The sequence below is a fragment of the Haliotis rubra genome, unplaced genomic scaffold (assembly GCF_003918875.1).
Source record: "Haliotis rubra isolate DU_JTF1 unplaced genomic scaffold, ASM391887v1 Scf869, whole genome shotgun sequence".
NCBI classification, from domain to species: Eukaryota; Metazoa; Mollusca; class Gastropoda; order Lepetellida; family Haliotidae; genus Haliotis; species Haliotis rubra.
The window spans coordinates 214,030-228,913 of record NW_025767600.1 but is presented as its reverse complement, the minus strand read 5'-3'; the positions used below and the strand labels follow the sequence as shown (position 1 = coordinate 228,913).

Below are 14,884 nucleotides of genomic sequence, written 5' to 3'. Positions count from 1 at the left end.
ATGTGTGGAACTTGGTCTAGGTACAATGTGTGGAGCTTGGTCTAGGTACAAGGTGTGGAACTTGGTCTAGGTACAATGTATGGAGCTTGGTCTAGGTACAATGTGTGGAACTTGGTCTAGGTACAAGGTGTGGGACTTGGTCTAGGTGCAAGGTGTGGAACTTGGTGTAGGTACAATGTGTGGAACTTGGTCTAGGTACAAGGTGTGGGACTTGGTCTAGGTACAATGTGTGGAACTTGGTCTAGGTACAATGTAAGGAGCTTGGTCTAGGTATAATGTGTGGAACCTGGTCTAGGTACAATGTCTGAAACTCGGTCTAGGTGCAATGTGTGGGACTTGGTCTAGGTGCAATGTGTGGAGCTTGGTCTAGGTATAATGTGTGGAGCTTGTTCTAGGGACAATATGTGGGACTTGGTCTAGGTAAAATGTGTGGAGCTTGTTCTAGGGACAATATGTGGGACTTGGTCTAGATAAAATGTTCGGAACTTGGTCTAGGTACAATGTGTGGATCTTGGTGTAGGTGCAATGTCTGGAACTTGGGCTAGGTATAATGTGTGGGACTTGTTCTAGGGACAACATGTGGGACTTGGTCAAGGTATAATGTGTGGAACGTGAACTAGGTATAATATTTGGACTTGGTCTAGGTACAATGTATGGAAGTTGGTCTAGGTGCAATGTGTGGAGCTCAATCGCCGTACGATGAGTGGTGCTTTTGAACAGTTCTTCAGATCTACATTGTCATCAAGGTGGAATAGTTTAGCGATGTATTTATAAGCATGACCTTGAATGTTGACCTTGAAGCCAAAGTATATCCATTGATGGCAATAAATGAGGTTGACTGATGTCCAAGAATGTATATGATCAGGCAATTTCCATGGACATTCGGGGACATTTGCAACATAAATTAATTCTAACAGACATCCACCAGCATTCGGGAACATGTGTAAACATCTTTGGATTCGAACTAGATCTCGTTGGATGACGTCGTGAAACATCTGTGGACATGCGCGGCCACCCTGGACACATCTCGTTGGATGACATCGTGAAACATCTGTGGACATGCGCGGCCACCCTGGACACATAGTTCACTCTATGAGAAGCCTCAGGTTAGAGCTGTTATCTGTCCACCACACGAAGAGGCCGAGTCGATAGCAACAGAACAATCCCACTCCGCTCATTATGTCGGACACACTGCACGTGGGACACCTGCATGCCGCTAAAATAAAGGACGAGCAGAACGCCACGCCCACCTTTGGAAATCCTGCGACACGCACGGCCGACTGTCAGTCCAACAGTTGCCTATCTCAATCCCCGGACAATAGTGACAGTTATTTGGAAGATTTTGTTTCCGATTAAAGGCAAATTGTAATATACCATCAGGAAGAGATTAGCTATTGCATCCGGACGCTTGTAATGGGATCACTCTTTGGGATTTTATCAGGAATGAATATATGAATATGTTGTTAGAATATATGGCCATTGCAACGTAGAATTTGAAGAGAATACGTGTACAGAAATTCTGCTACAGATCTGTCAGCTTCGTTCTGTTTATTGGGAACAGTTGGGATATATCTATCTCCACATACTGTGAGTATATAAACACCTGCTGGACTCCACTGTTTAGGAACTGAGATGGCTGTGATGGAAAAGAGTAGTGGAGGAGTTCTAACGGGTATATCTAACATACTTTAAAAGAAAAGAGTACGTCTAAGGAAAAAGGCATTTCGATCTCTAATTTAAATACAACAAGCAAAGGAATAATCTGAAAATCATAGCCAAGGAAACTTTTATTTCTAATCTAGATATCTTTTTATCATCTCAGTCTACTCAATCAGGTGGTTACTGGAAGATCTTTTTAGTTGTTGAAAGGTACCACTTCATCGGGAGGCGTTCCCCTTCTTGTGACTGATGATTCTGGGATACCTTCAGTTTTCACAGATTTGGATAAAGCACAAACATTGAATGAATATATGGTATCTGTTTCCAATGTGTATGATGGCGGCAAGACTTTGCCACCTGTTAGCCATCGCTGTGTTAACAGTATAACAAATGTCATTGTAACCGAAAAGGAGGTATCTGATATGAATAAGACCTTACCAGAAAACAAATCTAGTGGACCCGATGGCATTAACATGAGTGTGTAAAAACGAATTTGTACATCTATAGCTGAACCTCTTTGTCTGTTGTATAATGTATCACTGAGTGACTGTATTTCCTACAATGTGGAAAACGGGTAATGGTACTCCTAGTTTCAAACAAGGAGATAAATCACTCCCAACTAATTACAGACCTATTAGTTTATCATCTGTCCTTGGGAAAATAATATTCTTGAAAGAATAATGTGAAAGCATTTGCAGAAACATTTCCATGAACATGGCATTTTAAGTAAAGTCCAGTCCGGTTTTACTGCTAGTCTTTCTACTACATCTGAACCCATGGAAATCTATCATAATATATACTCAGCCCTAGATAATACACCTTTACTGTATGGTATTTTGTGACATTTCAAAAGCTTTTGACAGGGATTGACATAAAGGTTTAATGCAGAAATTAGAAAAATTATGGTGTTCGTGGAAACGTACTTACTAGTAGTTGGTTAACTAACTATCTACCTAATAGACGACAGTGCGTCTCTATTAATGGAACATTATCGAAATAACTAAATGTTACTGCATGGGTTCCTCAAGAATCTGCCCTTGGTCATTTTTGTTCCTTGTATGTATCAATGATTTACCTGAAAATTAAAAAAATGTCACGAGAATGTTTGCCGATGACACATCAGTCGCTGCGGGAAAAGATGTAAAATTAATAGATGCTACTCTCAACTATGATTTAGCCCATTTGAATAAATGGCCAGAAAAGTGGTTATTTAATTTCAATCCTATTAGTACTAAACTTATGCTTTTCAACTATGGACATTGGCTACAAGTTCCTGACTTGATCTTCAGTAATGAACATTGAAGGGTGTACATCAACATAAACATCTTGGTGTTATCTTATCGGACAATACAAAGTGGTCTCATCATGTAACTGCTGTAATAGAAAAGTCCTCTAAAATAGTTTCCTCATTACGGGCGTTAAAGTACTTCCTGGAAATATACTATCAAGCATGTATATATAATGTATGCTAGACCTATCTTAGGGTTCTAACGGGTATATCTAACACACAACAATAAAAATTATCATGTATGTATGACCCACATTTTCGAACCTATCATTAGCCATTAAACATATATTGGCGATATTCTTTTTATTTTGATTCGTCCTTCAAGCCTGAAAACCTTTTGATATGATTGAATGAACCTTTGTCATTTATCAAACAAGCAGTGAAGTTGTGCATTTTTGTTAAAGATTTCTAAAACAAATATGATGTTCGTTTCTATGGACACTATTGAGACGTTGGTAACTGTTGTAAGACATTATGTGACAGCATTTCTCATGGTTGGAATATAGCTGCCTTTATAGAAGATAGATATGAGGGCCCGTGTTTACGACACAACTGCCTATAATAAATAGAAAATTTATTGAATGGTTGAAGTACTGGTTAAGTAAACGCGTCACAGTAGAATTGAAGTACTGGTTAAGTAAACACGTCACAACAGAGTTGAAGTACTGGTTAAGTAAACGCGTTAGAGTAGCGTTGAAGTACTGGTTAAGTAAACACGTCACAACAGAGCTGAAGTACTGGTTAAGTAAACGCGTCACAACAGAGCTGAAGTACTGGTTAAGTAAACGCGTCACAACAGAGTTCATGTACTGGTTAAGTAAACACGTTACAACATGGTTGAAGTACTGGTTAAGTAAACACGTCACAGTAGAGTTGAAGTACTGGTTAAGTAAACGTGTTACAGTAGAGTTAAAGTACTGGTTAAGTAAACGCGTCACAGTAGAGTTGAAGTACTGGTTAAGTAAACACGTCACAACAGAGTTGATGTACTGGTTAAGTAAACACGTCACAGTAGCGTTGATGTACTGGTTAAGTAAACACATCACAACAGAGTTGAAGTACTGGTTAAGTAAACGCGTCACAACAGAGTTGAAGTACTGGTTAAGTAAACACGTCACAACAGAGTTGATGTACTGGTTAAGTAAACACATTACAGTAGAGTTGATGTACTGGTTAAGTAAATGCGTCACAGTAGAGTTGAAGTACTGGTTAAGTAGACGCGTTACAGTAGAGTTGAAGTACTGGTTAAGTAAACACATCACAACAGAGTTGAAGTACTGGTTAAGTAAACGCGTTAGAGTAGAGTTGAAGTACTGGTTAAGTAAACACGTCACAACAGAGTTGATGTACTGGTTAAGTAAACGCGTCACAGTAGATTTGAAGTACTGGTTAAGTAAACACATCACAACAGAGTTGAAGTACTGGTTAAGTAAACGCGTCACAACAGAGTTGAAGTACTAGTTAAGTAAACACATCACAACAGAGTTGATGTACTGGTTAAGTAAACGCGTCAGTATAGTGTTGAAGTACTGGTTAAGTAAATGCGTCACAGTAGAGTTGAAGTACTGGTTAAGTAAACACGTGACAACAGAGCTGATGTACTGGTTAAGTAAACTTGTCACAGTGGAGTTGATGTACTAGTTAAGTAGACATCTCATCCACTGTGAAACACAAAAGATATTCTATTCTGCGACTTCACTGACTCCACAACAGTCGATGGACAATGCACAACACTGTGATCATCATTCAATCCGTTTCCGGAAACCCTTGAGGCCATTGCGAACCGTAAGAACTGTTCTGCCAAAGAAAGCATACATTTAAAACTTGAATATGTCAAAACAAACTACATTCAAAGGCAAAGTTATTGTGTCACACTAACAAACAGAATCCGAGTTAAACATGTTCTGCCGCGAATGAAATATTATTACATGGAAAGAAAAATGTTCCAAGGTATGGGGACAACCAGCAATGGCACATGGAAAAACGAGCCCAAACACTTGCAATTCAAAACCATCTGCATAGTTGCGTTACTTCGACCAATTTAATCAATCTTTACCTGATTCTAGTCAGAAGATCCGTTCACAAGAATACCAACGAAAGCATTCGTTGTCACAAAATATTTTGCCTTTGAGTATACATTTACAAAATTTCTTTTTGTATCCTTGTCAAACACCGTCAAACATATATAATATCTTTGGCTCGGCAGTTCAGATAAAGCTAATCGTACAAAGTGACAAGATATGAAATAAAATGTAAGCGTTTAAAACGACAGAGCAGTCTGAATCAAGTGTTCCAAGTCCTCAGAAGCTAACTTCCGGGAAAGATTCAAATTAGAACCTAGTTGTTAAAACTCTTATGATCAACCGTTAATGATGCAGCATAACTAAAACCAGCACATTGTCAGGACCTCCATCATGTGACACGCCTACATCGGGGAAACACCCATCTCCAGTATCTGACAAGGGATTCCATTGGGTATAAGAGGCAAAACAGTGGTGGGAAGCAATCTGGTCCGGCAGTTTTGAACCTGGTTATTTTCTATGTGACTGTCGCTACTCCCTGTGCGACTGTTGATCCAGAGCATGGATGTAACTGTGTGGTCCTGTTTATTTCACAGAATCATCGAGTACAGATAATGCGCCACAGGAAGTCACAAGAATCAAACGGAAACACATCTGTGAATGACAGGGCATCCAGGTCAACATCCCGATCAAGTTCAAGGTCAGATGATGATGTTTACATCTCAGACCAACCTACTCCCGGGGACATAGATGTGGAAGAAAATATCCAGACTCTCTATCAACATGAATCCATGGCAAATCATAATACAAATTACAGCTACACCGGAAGTGAAATATCTTTTACGCAACTTCCCGGAATGTTCGAAAACCAAATCAGGAGGTCCTTTGAACCGGAAAAGACAAATATGGGTTTTTCCGACAGTGAACAGCGGAAACGAAGACGGATGCAAACTTCCTCGCAGCGGTTAGCGGCCAATACAAGAGAACGAAGAAGAATGTCTCACTTGAACCATGCTTTCAACAAACTAAAGGATCATCTCCCAAATGTTCGTGACAGTAACAGAATTTCCAGGATTCAAACGCTCAGAGCGGCAATATCATACATACAGTATCTCATTATTGAAAACGAGGCGGCCATCCAAAGATGATCGCTTTTCATCATTCATTGCCACTCGTCAGTTAACGTAACTAGTCGGAATAGTACGGTTAATCACGAAAAGGATATTCATGTTCTGGTTAAGGACTTTTCATTTCCTTATCATATAGATTGTCAGGGACAAGTAGTTGTACATCGCCCCCCTCTCCCTTGTCACAGGTACAACATGCGTGTTTCCAAGCAGCGACCAACAGTGATACCATTAGCTGGTACCACAGCTGCTGCATTAAGCTGGCCAGAGATTAATTTGACTGACTCCTACTTCAACCAACTGTACATATACTCAACCACATTTTCTCTTTAACATCGCCATTGAAATATATATTAATCAATATTGCCGTGTTATATTTATTAACTACACTTTGTTTCTCTTCATAGTCGAGGTGTTTCAATGAATAAATAAGTTGAGAGATCAAGATAAAATGGACATTTGAAGTTGTGTTTACTTAGGGGAGGAATGGTTTCTTAAAACAGGAAACCATTGTGCTTCAGGTTGGAGACAAGGCCTGTACGTATTGTAGTAGTGCTTGTATTTGATGAGGTGCTTGTGTTTGATGGAGGTGCTTGTGTTTGATGGATGTACTTGTAAGTGTGAGAGGTGCTTGTGTTTGATGCAGGTGCTTGGGAATGTGAAAGGTGCTTGTATTTGATGGAGGTGCTTGTACTTGATGGATATGCTTGTATTTGATGGAAGTGCTTCTAAGTGGGAGAGGTGCTTGTGTTTGATGGAGGTGCTTGTATTTGATGGGGGGGTGCTTGTGTTTGATGGAGGTGCTTGTGTTTGATGGAGGTGCCTGTATTTGATTGGGGTGCTTGTAAGCGTGTGAGGTGCTTGTGTTTCATGGATGTGCTTGTGTTTGTTGGAGGTGCTTGTAAGTGTGATAGGTGCTTGTCTGCTCCTTCGCCTGGATGAAGTCGGATGGTCATAAATTGAATCAGAGGTCTTTCTTTTTGCTGCCTTGGACCAGTAACGTTCAACTCGCAATCGCCAGAATGTGAAAATGTTAACATGAAATGTCGATTGTGCAATGAATTCGTTGAGACTGTTCAACACGTTTATCAGTAGATATCCTTCCCTGAAACAAACAGGATATCTTAAAGGTCACATGCAACGTAAAACACAGCTTTGCTGATTCTGATACCTTTCGGTATGGACTTACAGTAACAAATGATCAAAAATGCAAATTCAACTTATAAAGTTGAAAAATATCGCGACGAAAAAAGCCCGCGAATCGTTCAAACGATTCTCTAAATTCACCCCAGCTGGGGTTAAAAGTGGTTTCAACAGCTGTGCTGCGCTGCTCTGCACTGCGTTCATGGCGCATGCGCAGTGAATAGGTTCGCGCAGCCTGGAAGCGGGATGTCTGATGTGAGTTATTTTTCTAATGTTTTGTTGATATTTCACAGTCGCGAGCTTTTTTATGTGTTATGACAGGAGATTACCGATTTAACTGTTTATATAATTTTATTTGACTATTTCACCACACGTTCTTCTTACCGAGTCACTTTCTCAGTTCGATACTTAACATCAACGTCATTATTTAGCATTGTCAGAATTTCTAACTGTGATATAGATATGCCTCTGGAACAGACAAAACTCAAACTTATTGACACGTATGTGTCTGCCTGCCTGTCTGCTTATTACAATATGCAATACACAACTTCGATCACTGACCACATGCAATTTGAATTAACACCTATCAGGCTATACACCATAAACAAAACGCATTGATTTATGGCTCGTGCACCCGAGTTCTGTCTCTGTCACATTATGTAATTACACAGACAGGCAGGTATGATACTTGTACACATGACATGTTATGATGTCTGTTGATTGCAAAATGTTATACCCAAAAAAATGAGCATGTATTTACAAAACCCAACATCTCTATACACACACAAAGAGTGTATCGGCAAATGAACCAGCCAATGAAAGACTTCGTTACACTTAAGTGCACGCCCACCCGCTCTGACTGGGTTCGGTATCCCGGGTACTTCGTTTCGAGGGAAATAAACCCAAGTACAAAATATTGCACTTTTGATTTGCGATTGTACGCTTATGATTTTGTTTATTTGTTTTTTCATAATCGGCAATGTATATATGTCATGAATAAGTGATAATTGTGTTTTAATTATGTTTGTTTTTTTGGTTGCATGTGACCTTTAAATTACGTGATTCCACGAATTATTGTTTCTGTGGTGTGACCCTGTGGTACGGCCCTGAATATGGCCAGGGTGTCATGGAAAACCATGCACTTAAACTTTTTTTTCGAATAGGCCCATATACAGCATGACAAAAATATTTCTGCTAACAAAACTGATTTTGTCATTTAAGAAACCAATTGAAAATATTTATATCATTGGATGTTTTGCCATTAATGTGGTTGACAAGATTCAGGGAAAGCATGATACATATGTAGACCTCATCTTTTATTTATATATTTATATTGCTTGCATCCAAAGTACAGCGTCGACAGGCTCCCCATTGTTGTCAGGCTCCCAACTGTTATCAGCCCCTGTCGTCAGCAGGATCCTTTTTGTAGTTAGGCTACCCGATGTTGTCAGGCTCCCTATTGTCGTCAGGCTCCCCGTTGTTGTCAGGGTCCTTATTCTCGTCAGGCTCCCCATTGTCATCAGGCCCCCTATTGTCGTCAGGCTCCCCGTTGTTGTCAGGGTCCTTATTCTCGTCAGGCTCCCCATTGTCATCAGGCCCCCTATTGTCGTCAGGCTCCCCGTTGTTGTCAGGGTCCTTATTCTCGGCAGGCTCCCAATTGTCATCAGGCCCCGTATTGTCGTCACGCTCCCCGTTGTCATCAGGCTCCGTATTGTCGTCAGGCCCCGTATTGTCGTCACGCTCCCCGTTGTCATCAGGCCCCCCATTGTCGTCAGGCTCCTCGTTGTTGTCAGGCTCTCTTTTCTCGCCAGGCTCCCCGATGTCATCAGGCAACTCACACCAGGCTCCTTAGTGTCATCAGGCTCCCTAGTGTCATCAGGCTCCCTATTGTTGTCAGGCTTCCCGTTGTCGTCTGTCTCTCTAATGTCGTCAGGCCCCTTATTGTCGTCAAGTTCCCCGTTGTTGTTGGGATCTCTGTTATCGTCAGGGTCCCTATTGTCATCAGGCTTCCCGTTGTCGTCAAGCTCCCCGTTGTTGCCAGGCTTCCTATTGTCGTCAGGCTCCCTATTTACGTCAAGCTTACCGTTGTTGTCAGGCTCCATATTGTCATCAGGCTCCCAGTTGTTATCGGTGCCCTTGGTCTGGTACCTCCTGATCTCTTAACTCTCTCTGTCCTGTGTTAACAACCCCAATCATGGAGAACACAATGCCCGTGATTGAAATTCTGTCAAAAGAAATCAACCGGGAAGCACAAACAAACCGAGTTTTTTCACCGTCTTTGTATTCTTGAAATAGTGAAAACTCAGGTCGACATAAGTCGATTGTCGTTCTGGGTCGCCTTCAGTACAATCAGCCTCTGACAATATCCCAAGCCGTGCCCGTAGCATGACGTTTCATTCACAGCCTATCACAAACCACAAATACTCTATTAGATACAAACAAAACATACCGTTGGGAATAGAAACGAACCACACCATTTATCAAACACACACCAGCTTCCCACGTATAGATCTGCCACGTCATCCCCACGCTGTACAGTTCTGATGTACACCAATATTATACCGCTCTGTCAGCCATGGACGTCCACGGGATCCCCGTCCGGACAAATACACGTGCACCTGCAGTACTAGATTGAGCTACAGGCGAGGTGTGAACAGACAGGTACTTGGTGACTGCCACATCTCATCAGTGTGGCTAACTGGCTGCAGTTCACACAACAGACAGGTACTTGGTGACTGCTACGTCTCATCAGTGTGGCAAACCGGTTCCGGTTCACACAACAGACAGGTACTTGGTGACTGCCACATCGCATCAGTGTGGCAAACTGGTTCCGGTTCACACAACAGACAGGTACTTGGTGACTGCTACATCTCATCAGTGTGGCAAACCGGTACCGGTTCACACAGCAGATGTGGTTCAGGGGCTGATTAATCTGTCAAATCCGTGTCCATTTTGAAAGACGGGGCACACTGACAATTAATTATGTATTACTTCCTTATGAGTTTCTTCCTAGGGGAAAAGGCAATCAATCGGTACCACAAAAGAATCTCGTCTCTTAGCTGTGCCAGGATCCGATCACCACGGTCAGTTGGACGGATCCTGACACCAGATGGGCACACGAAGTATTCCCAGTACGTCAGGCGTCCAGGGCAAGTGCCAATGTTTTCAGATTCCCACACACATTTCTGACAGTGCCGGATACAACTGAGGTTTTTTAAACTCAGAAGAGAAATATATTCAATCTTCACATACGTTTCCAAAGACTCTCTTTTATGTGGGCTGATGTGAGGTTGCATATAAATCTGACCGTTTGGTAAAGGGTGCATATAGTCTTTACTTTTACTTTTATTAAAGGCTGCATATAATTCTAGCCGCTTGTTCAACAGTTGCATGTTATATTACCATGTTGTTAAAGGGTGCATCTTATATTACCATGTTGTTAAAGGGGCGGGTGTTATACTACCATGCTGTTAAAGGGGCGCGTGTTATATTACCATGTTGTTAAAGGGGCGCGTGTTATACTACCATGCTGTTAAAGGGGCGCGTGTTATATTACCATGTTGTTAAAGGGGCGCGTGTTATACTACCATGTTGTTCAAGGGGTGCATGTTATATTACCATGTTGTTAAAGGGGCGCGTGTTATACTACCATGTTGTTCAAGGGGTGCATGTTATATTACCATGTTGCTAAAGGGGTGCGTGTTATACTACCATGCTGTTAAAGGGGCGCGTGTTATATTACCATGTTGTTAAAGGGGCGCGGGTTATACTACCAAGTTGTTCAAGGGGTGCATGTTATATTACCATGTTGTTAAAGGGGCGCGTGTTATATTACCATGTTGTTAAAGGGGCGCGTGTTATACTACCATGTTGTTCAAGGGGTGCATGTTATATTACCATGTTGTTAAAGGGGCGCGTGTTATACTACCATGTTGTTCAAGAGGTGCATGTTATATTACCATGTTGTTAAAGGGGCGCGAGTTATATTACCATGTTGTTAAAGAGGTGCATGTTATATTACCATGTTGTTAAAGGGGCGCGTGTTATATTACCATGTTGTTAAAGAGGTGCATGTTATATTACCATGTTGTTAAAGAGGTGCATGTTATATTACCATGTTGTTAAAGAGGTGCATGTTATATTACCATCTTGTTAAAGGGTTGCATGTTATACTACCATCTTGTTAAAAGGTGCATGTTATATTACCATGTTGTTAAAGGGGTACATGTTATATTACCATCTTGTTAAAGGGTGCATGTTATATTACCATCTTGTTAAAAGGTGCATGTTATATTACCATCTTGTTAAAGGGGTACATGTTATACTACCATGCTACTAAAGGGGTGCATCTTATATTACCATGTTACTAAAGGGTGCATGTTATATTACCATCTTGTTAAAGGGTTGCATGTTACATTACCATCGTGTTAAAGGGTTGCATGTTATATTACCATCTTGTTAAAGGGTGAATGTTATATTATCATGTTGTTAAAGGGTGCATGTTATATTACCATCTTGTTAAAGGGTGCATGTTATATTACCATGTTGTTAAAGGGTTGCAGGTTATATTACCATGTTGTTAAAGGGGTACATGTTACATTACCATGTTGTTCAAGGGTTGCATATTATATTACCATCTTGTTAAAGGGTGCATGTTATATTACCATGTTGTTCAAGGGTTGCATGTTATATTACCATCTTGTTAAAGGGGCACATGTTATACTACCATCTTGTTAAAGGGGCACATGTTATATTACCATCTTGTTAAAGGGGCACATGTTATACTACCATGCTGCTAAAGGGTTGCATGTTATATTACCATGTTGTTAAAGGGTGCATGTTATATTACCATGTTGCTAAAGGGTTGCATGTTATATTACCATGTTGTTCAAGGGTTGCATGTTATATTACCATGTTGTTAAAGGGTGAATGTTATATTACCATCTTGTTAAAGGGGCACATGTTATATTACCATCTTGTTAAAGGGTGCATGTTATATTACCATCTTGTTAAAGGGGTACATGTTATATTACCATCTTGTTAAAGGGGTACATGTTATATTACCATCTTGTTAAAGGGTTGCATGTTATATTACCATCTTGTTAAAAGGTGCATGTTATATTACCATCTTGTTAAAGGGGTACATGTTATACTACCATGCTGCTAAAGGGGTGCATCTTATATTACCATGTTGCTAAAGGGGTGCATGTTATATTACCATCTTGTTAAAGGGGCACTTGTAATATTACCATCTTGTTAAAGGGTGCATGTTATATTACCATCTTGTTAAAGGGGTACATGTTATACTACCATGCTGCTAAAGGGGTGCATCTTATATTACCAAGTTACTAAAGGGTGCATGTTATATTACCATCTTGTTAAAGGGGCACATGTTATATTACCATGTTGTTAAAGGGGCGCGTGTTATATTACCATGTTGTTAAAGGGGCGCGTGTTATGTTACCATGTTGTTAAAGGGGCGCGTGTTATATTACCATGTTGGTAAAGAGGTGCATGTTATATTACCATGTTGTTAAAGAGGTGCATGTTATATTACCATGTTCTAAAAGAGGTGCATGTTATATTACCATCTTGTTAAAGGGTTGCATGTTATATTACCATGTTGTTAAAAGGTGCATGTTATATTACCATCTTGTTAAAGGGGTACATGTTATATTACCATCTTGTTAAAGGGTTGCATGTTATATTACCATCGTGTTAAAAGGTGCATGTTATATTACCATCTTGTTAAAGGGGCACATGTTATACTACCATGCTGCTAAAGGGGTGCATCTTATATTACCATGTTACTAAAGGGTGCATGTTATATTACCATCTTGTTAAAGGGTTGCATGTTATATTACCATCTTGTTAAAGGGTTGCATGTTATATTGCCATGTTGTTAAAGGGTGCATGTTATATTACCATGTTGTTAAAGGGTGCATGTTATATTACCATCTAGTTAAAGGGTGCATGTTATATTACCATGTTGTTAAAGGGATGCAGGTTATATTACCATGTTGTTAAAGGGGTACATGTTACATTACCATGTTGCTAAAGGGTTGCATATTATATTACCATGTTGTTAAAGGGTGCATGTTATATTACCATGTTGTCCAAGGGTTGCATGTTATATTACCATCTTGTTAAAGGGGCACATGTTATACTACCATCTTGTGAAAGGGGCACATGTTATATTACCATCTTGTTAAAGGGGCAAATGTTATACTACCATGCTGCTAAAGGGTTACATGTTATATTACCATGTTGTTAAAGGGTGCATGTTATATTACCATGTTGCTAAAGGGTTGCATGTTATATTACCATGTTGTTCAAGGGTTGCATGTTATATTACCATCTTGTTAAAGGGTGAATGTTATATTACCATCTTGTTAAAGGGGCACATGTTATATTACCATCTTGTTAAAGGGTGCATGTTATATTACCATCTTGTTAAAGGGGTACATGTTATATTACCATCTTGTTAAAGGGGTACATGTTATATTACCATCTTGTTAAAGGGTTGCATGTTATATTACCATCTTGTTAAAAGGTGCATGTTATATTACCATCTTGTTAAAGGGGTACATGTTATACTACCATGCTGCTAAAGGGGTGCATCTTATATTACCATGTTGCTAAAGGGGTGCATGTTGTATTACCATCTTGTTAAAGGGGCACTTGTTATATTACCATCTTGTTAAAGGGTGCATGTTATATTACCATCTTGTTAAAGGGGTACATGTTATACTACCATGCTGCTAAAGGGGTGCATCTTATATTGCCATGTTACTAAAGGGTGCATGTTATATTACCATCTTGTTAAAGGGTTGCATGTCATATTACCATCGTGTTAAAGGGTGCATGTTATATTACCATCTTGTTAAAGGGTGCATGTTATATTACCATCTTGTTAAAGGGTGCATGTTATATTACCATGTTGTTAAAGGGTTGCAGGTTATATTACCATGTTGTTAAAGGGGTACATGTTATATTACCATGTTGTTCAAGAGTTGCATGTTATATTACCATCTTGTTAAAGGGTTGCATGTTATACTACCATCTTGTGAAAGGGGCACATGTTATATTACCATCTTGTTAAAGGGGCACATGTTATACTACCATGCTGCCAAAGGGTTGCATGTTATATTACCATGTTGTTAAAGTGTGCATGTTATATTACCATGTTGCTAAAGGGTTGCATGTTATATTACCATGTTGTTCAAGGGTTGCATGTTATATTACCATCTTGTTAAAGGGTGAATGTTATATTACCATGCTGTTAAAGGGGCACATGTTATATTACCATCTTGTTAAAGGATGCATGTTATATTACCATCTTGTTAAAGGGGTACATGTTATATTACCATCTTGTTAAAGGGGTACATGTTATATTACCATCTTGTTAAAGGGTTGCATGTTATATTACCATCTTGTTAAAAGGTGCATGTTATATTACCATGTTGTTAAAGGGTGCATGTTATATTACCATCTTGTTAAAGGGTGCATGTTATATTACCATGTTGTTAAAGGGTTGCAGGTTATATTACCATGTTGTTAAAGGGGTACATGTTATATTACCATGTTGTTCAAGGGTTGCATGTTATATTACCATCTTGTTAAAGGGTTGCATGTTATACTACCAT

The 14,884-nt window shown here is 39.8% G+C and overlaps 1 long non-coding RNA gene across 1 annotated transcript; it reads left to right on the top strand.

Annotated features, from left to right (window-relative positions):
• Positions 1-1,495: 1,495 nt before the first annotated feature.
• LOC124263139 lies at positions 1,496-6,456 on the top strand. The gene is made up of 2 exons (XR_006894778.1): positions 1,496-1,587; positions 5,565-6,456. It is a non-coding gene; the product is annotated as an uncharacterized LOC124263139 (long non-coding RNA).
• The last annotated feature ends 8,428 nt before the right edge of the window (positions 6,457-14,884 follow it).